The following is an 8184-nucleotide window of genomic DNA, read 5'->3' on the forward strand; positions in this document are numbered from 1 at the left end:
CCCTGCGGCACACCTGTGCCAGGGAGCCCCTGGGCTACGGGCCGTGGCAGCGGAGCTGGGAAGGTGCACGTGGCTGGAGGAGCAAAGCGATGCCGAGCTACAACGTATCAGCCCTGCGCCGACACACGTGGCCATATCACAGCAGCTACGTGGCGAAACGTGGCTCCCTTGGGAGACGCCTGTAAAAGGCTGAGCAGAGCAAAATCGATGCAAGCCACTCTTTTCTGAGTGCCGTGTGGTCCCTGGCAGGCGTAGCGTGTAATTTCCTTGTATCTATCGGTTTGAATTGCAGCATTATTTTAAGCAGCCCAGGGTTTGGTTTATATTTCCGCTCCTTTCCACTGCTGGCTCTGCTGCGTGCGTGTGGACGCAGCCGTTGTTTTTAACTCTCCGAGCAACTTTGGAGCCGGTTGCCGATTTAAGCAAGATTGAAGGAAGCAGAGCAGGGTCCTTCTTCATTAATAACTCTCCCTGGCAGTCAGGAGGAAATCTTACTAGTCGGCTCTTTGTAGTTAATTCTTGATGATAGTCCTCCCATTGTTAATATTGTTGTTAAACTCCTGCATTCGCACTGAGTGAAAGCTAATTATAATAATTAACAGAGAACTCGTGAACTTGTCAAACTGGTAATTATAAACCACAGGGACTTTTATCATTAATAGATGCCATTCAGAAGTGGGGAGAAAAAATAAAAATCACAAAACCTCTTTTGATTAAAGACATGCCAGAGATGATTTATGCCTCTGTCCAGACTTCAGCTCCTCTTGGATGTGAGCAGCGCCTCCTCCGTCACACGCTGTAGAGACCGGCCAAGCAGTGCTCCTGGTTGAACTGGGCTTGGTGGTCCACCCTCAAAAGCAAGCAAGCAAGCAAGGAGGGTAGATAGCTCCCTATGGGCCCAGCAGAAAGCGTCTCCCCCAATCCTGCCCGGCCGGTGCTGCCAGCCTGTGAACACGCCTTGCTTTAGAAATTATCCGCAAATGTGAACCTGAGCTTTCCCCTATTGTTTCCTTCTCCTGCCTGCTGCTATTCTCATTAACGAAGCCCCTGGCAATGAGGAAAGCATGCTAGGATCTCCCCACGATGCTCTTCCACATTCCCTGGTAACAGATGCTCTTGATCCCATCCTAATGCAACGTGAGATGGGTGGGGTGGATTATCCCTGTGGGTCCGCAGCGTGGCTCTTTGCTGCTCGTGCATGTGGCCGCTTGCTTTCCTCAAAATCTTCTCTGCCCCAGGATGCTGTGATGACCTAGCTTGCAAAGCAGACCCTGTCTCAGAGATGCCCTGGCAATTATGACCTGCATTGTGGTGAATGCCGGCGGTCCCAAGTGCAATTGTGGACTCCGTGCACTCGGTGATGTCCATGCACCTAATGAATCAAGATGTGGCCTGGTCCAGAGAGGGCAGTGGGGGTATGGAAGCAGATCAGCTCCCCATGGTGCACAACGATGCCTGGTTTTGGCACATTTTGACAAAGAAAGAAAGAAATCAGTTGTTTTCCATTTGAGAAAAAATAGTTTAATCAAAAATAATGCAACCTAAAACCCATTCCCAGTTTGGCCAGGTTGTTTTCTATCCGCTCTTTCCTAAGGTTTCACTGTTCAGGTGTGATACCAGTCTGCTCTTCCTCTTGACTTCCTCGCCAAGTGCAGAAAAGCTTGGACCCTGTAGAAGTTGGATTGGCAACTCAGCTAGCCAGAAAATGACCCTCCAGCAAGAGTGACGGCAACATAGCTGGCTTTTTATCAATGCAACCTTGCTAGCAAAGCTTGTGTACTTGGCCTTGGGGATGACTCTGGGTTTCATTCAAATAAATGCCACCGTTTTAGCAGCTGCTTCTGGTTCTTTTTTTTCATTCAGCAACTTTTGCTCAGTTATTCTCCAAGTTCCCCCCGTGTCTATTGTGAGTTTTCGCTCCTGGACAGTAAACAACAAATGGTCCTTTTCACCCAGGAGATAAGATTGTTCATCTTCCAAAGTCACCGACACTTGTATGCCAGGCCTGGAATGGTTTGAATAATGAGCCTCCGGGAGAACTCATGTTTCTTTTGCGTGTCCTTTTCTTAACAAAGATCTGAGATTCCCCAGGCAGCAGTGGCTCCACCGGAAGGACAATGCGAAGGGGCTGCTTCTGAAGGGCACGACTTAGAGGCAGGGGTTTTTTTTTTTAATATTACTTTTTTTCACTTTTGCAATTGTATTTTGCCAGGCACCGGCTCCGAACAACGGGCCCTTTCTGCACAAATTCCCACCGGGAATGGCACGGGTCTTGCAGCAGAGAGCTCTGTCCTCCCACACGCACCTCAGGCTTCCCGTGGGTTACCTGCTCGCTGTGGTGCAGAAAGGTCCCACTGTCCTCCATGTCCTCCCTGTTGCTTGCTGTCTCCTCCGACGTGGCAGGCCATGGCCCGTGTCGCCCTTGCCTCTACCTGGGTCACCGGCCAGCAGAAATCCTTCTGCCGATCGCTCGCCCTGCTGGGGTGCGGGGTCAGTTCAAGGTGCTGCCGTTGTTTGTGCAACCTCCGGTCTCCAAACGCGTTGTCCAAAGGGATGCTCCAGGTCTCAGGCAGCAGAGCGCCGGGCAGGATCGCCCTGAATTGGAAGAACATCTCAAGCACGTGCTGCTTTGAGCTCTTGCTTCAAGCACGGCGTATATCTGTGTCCCACTGACCCCAGAGGGGCTCTTCCCTGAATGTGGGCCTAAAAGGACTTCATGTCTTTCCTCCTCCTTATGCCCATCTGCTGCCTGTTCACAGTCCGCCTTTTCCCTCACACTATCCCTAACCTCGCCGTTCCCCAGGCTTGGCCAGGCTCAGAGAGCCCTTCCCTTCCCTCCCTCTGGGGCTGGGTTCACCCCTTCTGTTCCCCACTCAGGTTAACAAGCCCCGAATGTGCAAAAGCAAGCCGTTCTCACAGCGATTACATTAAAATTGGAAAGGGGGAAAGAAATAACACAGCCAAATTAGCCATGTTCACTCAGTGTGATTGTACTTTAATCCAGGTCTGTGAGTTTGACAGGGCTCAGAGTAAACCCAAGCCGATGTGTCCATCATTCCTAGCAGCTCTATTATTGCTAATCCTACACAATGCAGGCAAACACACAGCAAGCGCCTGCCTGCAGTCTCAGTCCTAAGCCTTAACTAATTGTTCTGTGCATGGTGCATAAACCCCGTCTATAGACTCCTGGATCCTCGGGGCCTGATCCGTCATCCTCGCTCGGCTGTTTGCATTGGTGCAAAGTGAGCGCACGGTGGGTGGCTGGTGACGCGGGACCTGGTGGAGAACCGGGCTCATGCTCCACCTGCAGCAAGGGATGCTGTGTCCAGGTTATGAAGCTGGGATTTCATCAGCAAGGGGTGAAACGGCAGCATTCGGGGGTCAAACGCTTGGCTGAATGTTGACCCCTTTTGTATTGAGAGAGAAAAAGATTAGCTGAAAAATGCAAGGGGTATCTTCTTCCTCAGGGACCTGGGTTTTTTGCTTCTCCCGGGCCGCCGGGAAGGAAGATGATTCGGGGCCCGTGAGCATCCCGGGAGTGACAGCACAGCCTCCCTTGGCTTATATTGCGCTCCCAGGGTCCGGGTCTTCCAATGAGCCGGCAGCAGAGTTGCAACAGGAATTTAACGAGCCGTCCTGTTGACGATGCACGAGACAGATCCCAGCGCAGCCGGGCTGCAAAACTTGCGGGAAACGACCTACTCTCGTCTGTGAAGTCAGTGCACCTGACTGCGTGTTACAGAGAGAGGAGGTCTGTTCAGTTAAGGAGCTGGGATTTTACTGAGTGGTTTTGAAGAGCGGGCCTGGGCTCTTGGACAGGTTTAAGACACTGGGACAAAAGTTCAGCTGGGTTCCTTTATGCTCCAAACGAGCCCGGCCTGCACGAAGCCGCTGAAAAGCTACGCGGCACATTTGCCTAGCTGCAAGCCATTGCAGGCATGCTGTTTTGGGGCAGCCAGCCAGTTTTGGAGGCCATGGCAAGAAGGGAAGAGCGAGGGCCTATGTCGCCCTTGCCAGCCTTATGTGCAGAGGCATCGCGACGGCACATTTGAGCATTTAAAATACATTAAAGGAGTGCTGCCTTTGAAGTGGGAAACTATCTCTATTTAATCAGAGAGAAACAACTTTTCAAAAGATTTTTTTTTCACCCCCTTCTTTACCTTCAGCTGTCTGGCTTCTCCTGTGGATAGTACCATGAATAAAACATGCATATCCCAATTAAATCTTGATTTAATTTCACTTCTTTGCAAAGCTGATGAACTCGAGTGCTTTCATAAAGACACTGAGCATTAGCATTCTTTTGTGATGCACAATCCAGTCAGAGGAACAAGGGACTAAAAATAATCACCCCTGTCTCTCCTGGCCCTGCCAAGCTCTCTGCTGATTTAGGGAATCAAAACCTCGGCTGGGATAATCCTCCAGAGCAAGAGCCGTGCCCGGCCCATTAGTCAGCTATAGAGACCCGGGGTGGGGGAACGGGGTTAAAATGGACCGAGATGGAGAGACCACGGCTGACAGCAGGCGCTTGTACACGATGTAATGGGAAGCAGGGACAGAAAGCAATGATGGGTCTTTTCATGTCACTAGCTCGAGAGTGGAGTAGCCCTTTATCCAGCCCCTGTTGCAACCAGCTGGTGAGACTTTAACATGTATTAAAATTCAGCTATATTCCCTGCAGGGAGGGAGTTAGCAAACTTTTCTGTTGTTTTCTTGATCTTTTTTTCCCCCGGAGAACAACCTGGTCCCTGGGCCCACTGTGCTGAGCTAATAACAAAAAAGGCTGTTGGCCCCAGCCTCGCAACATAGACCCAGGGCAAGCTGCAACAGGTGAGCCGTGCACAGAAAAGACAGTATAATCACTTATTACTTGCACATGTGTGTAATAGGGAACAGCAATGCTGGAGGCAGTCTGCATGGGAACACCCCGGGGAATAATCAGAAATAGAAAGTTGCAGGAAACTTCAGATTCACATTTCAAGCCATTTCTTGCACTTTTTTTTTTACACGACAAAGACTTTAAGTCTTTCTAAACCTTTTTTCCCCCCCATTCTTCAAATAAGTCACATTTGCCAAGCGATTGTTTGGTCCGCTTCGCAGCACAGTGGGAATTTGTTTAAAAATAAATATTGATTTTGTAAAATTGCTCGTTTTGAAGACAGAAAATGGCAAATGATGCATGAAGAAGTTTGGGTATATTCTTAAGGAAGGAGCTTTAACATGTCTGTAAAGTAACGATCCCAAGTTCAGACAAATACAAAGCCCCCAACTTGTTCTTTATCCTCTCCTAAAGATGGGCAACATTTTCTGAATTGTATTTTCTCAGTGAAAAAAAAGGGTGGAATTTACCGTAAAAAAAGTTTCTGAAAAGTAGTCCTATTTTTTCTAAAATCCCTTTCCCAGCTCAGCGTGGATCCACCCCTTGTAGTAATGCCTCAGCACACGTAGGCCTTCTGTAATGCTGCAGGAAGGTCACACAACCTTTTTAAACCGTTGTGACGTTTTGCTACACATGCCAGTGGCTTTGCCCTCCAGCTTTAAGCCCTGATGCTGCACAGATTTATGCAAGCGCTGCTCTTTGCATCCCGAGGTTAGTCCTGTTGACTCCAGGGGCCTTTGGGTGCTGCTGGAAAGGGACCTGGTGCTGGCTGAAAAGTGGAAGAAACAGCTTTGTAAGAAATTGGACTTTTTGGTGGGGAAAGAAATCTGTTTTCATCAAGAATTGCACGTTTCCTTCAAAATGACGATAGCCTGAAAACAAAAACCCAGGTGCTGACACAATGGGTTGTTGCATATCACTTTTTTTTTTAAGGAGATTTTGTGTACACCCAAATAAAATGCCTTTTCCCACCTGCTGCTGAACGATCACACAGGAGAGTGTCCTTGTCACACCTCCATTCAGGACTGGAAGAAGGGGGGAAAAAAGTATGACCTGGTCTCAAGGTTTGCAGCCAGAAGTGGGTAAAGGGCAGGGGCCAGCTTGCACATTTTGGCTAGGTACAGATGTTCAAAAAGCCCCGGCAGAATCCGTCTAAATTATGTGGTTGTCTGTAAGCGGCAGAGTTCAGCAGTGAACTGAACACACATCCACCCTTTTTAAAACAGTTTGTGTGCCAAATTTCTGCTCTGCTATGGGTATGAACCAGTTTCTGATCACTTATACCAGGAAAAGTATAATGTCTGTACCTTTGAGAGCAGCAGCTGGATTTAACTTGGATTCAGAGAGATGGGCTCTTTCTCTTCCCCCTTTGCTGTGCTACAAATGCACTGCATGACCCTGGGCAAGTCATTTTGCCCCTCCCATGCCTCAGTTTCCCTATTTGTATGATGACAATGGAAGCAGGAAGACACTGGCCAGTCTGCCCTTTAAAAAAGTGGGATAGAAGGGGAGAAAATCATGTCAGAGCCGTGCACTTAATAAAACGAAATAGCTCTACAGCAGCCAAGATAAAGAAATGTTCAATGGGAAACCATGTAATGTGGCTATTTTCATGGGTCATTGCAGGAGATTATGAATTCCACTTCACAGCTGAAACAGCTAAAATAGCCTTCAAAAAAGTGAAATGTGTTCCTAAGCCGGCGCGATCACGCTGTTCCCGGGCAACGCGAGCGCTGCCTTGGGCGGCTCGTCTCCTTTCGGGGGCTGGCGTTGCTTCTCCATCAGCCCTTTCTCCCGCCCGGTGAATGCAGGGCCCAGGCAGGAGGGAACAAGGGCACAAAGCACCCACACGTGGAGCGCCAAGCCTGTGAGACAGGGGCATCGCTTCGAGTTCGGCCTGGGTCTGCGCTGAGCAAGAAGGCATGCACAAGGCCGAGCTGGGTTGGCCGGATGTGAGAACGGCTGAGCCTGCTGGCTCTGATCCGGCAATGTCTTTGACCAGTTGAAGCCCGTAGGATGCAGATGCTTCCAGGAAGCAAAACATGCCCCTGGGAAGGGGCGTCAGTGCACGGCCGGATCGAGCCCAGCCTGTTCTGGGAGCTGCAGAGGAAGATGCACAAGAGGGTCGAAGAGTTTTCCCTAGCCCCGGTCCCCTCCAGGGCTTCGTTCACAACGAAGAGGAGGACAAATGAAATTAGGGGCCTTTAGTTAAGAATCTGAATGCCTGACCCAGCTAGGATGAGACTCATCACCACTTTCAGGGCTGCTCGTCAGGGGCTGCCGGGCAGAAGGAGTTAACCGGCTGGCGGGGAGGAAGGGAAAATGCTGTGATTAGTGGTTTTCAGAGACTCGCAGGAGAAGAAGGCGCAGGATTGTCATCATAACACAAGTGCTAGAATCTGCTTCCAGTGGTGTGTTTTATTAGCTTATTAAGCCATCCTGCCAGTGACCCTCCATGCAGGGGGTCTAGTGAGGTATTTGCATTGAAAAAAAAGAAAGAAAGAAACCACAAGAAAAGTAAATTAGAAACAAATTTCTTCTTCTGTTTGCTTAAACTCCCCATCTGTCTTTGGACAGGTTCCCCGGCGCCATGCATAAACATGTGTGCACATTGCCAAACTTCGTCTCCCCCCTTGGCCCCCAGCCATTAAGACTGCAGCTTTACCAGGCGGCGCGATCGATACGCATTTCAGATGCTTGATTTATAAAGTACAGCTCGTGATTGATTGCAGCAGAGTTTTGGTATGAGTTGGTTTTGTTGTATGGATTTGCTGCTCCGAAAGCACAGCCTTGTAAACACCCGACGTGTCGGGTACGGCTCCAGCCCTGCGCCAGCGCCAAGGGAAGTTGGAGCGCGATGGCCTATTTTGGAAAACTGGAGCATTTGCTCTCGAGGGAGCTGGGACCGGAGAGTGCAGAAGCTGGGACTCGGGCATGAGCGTGGCGGCTGTCTAGCGGGATTTGTAAGCCGTAGGCAAGTAGCTCTCCCTTAGAGAGCCCGCCCCGTTAGTTTTTGCATGTTGAATTGCATTGCCCAGTGACGTTATGCCTGGCACCTGGGGAGATGGACTACTGCCACCTCCCACCAAGGCTGCTACTTGCTTGCTAAACAGCGGCAAAGGGCAGATGCTTTTTAGCTCATGCTGTTGCCTTAGTAGCTCTTCCTATGTTAACGAGGATGGGAGCAGCTGTGGAAATGCACACACGCATGCATGCCTGTGTCCCCCTCTTCAGAAACAGGTTTCCTTAAATATGACAAACACCATGCATCACATCTTCAACCTGGCCCCAACCATGGAGCTACTTGA

This window comes from Alligator sinensis, unplaced genomic scaffold (assembly GCF_000455745.1).
Source record: "Alligator sinensis unplaced genomic scaffold, ASM45574v1 scaffold1626_1, whole genome shotgun sequence".
Taxonomy (NCBI): domain Eukaryota; kingdom Metazoa; phylum Chordata; order Crocodylia; family Alligatoridae; genus Alligator; species Alligator sinensis.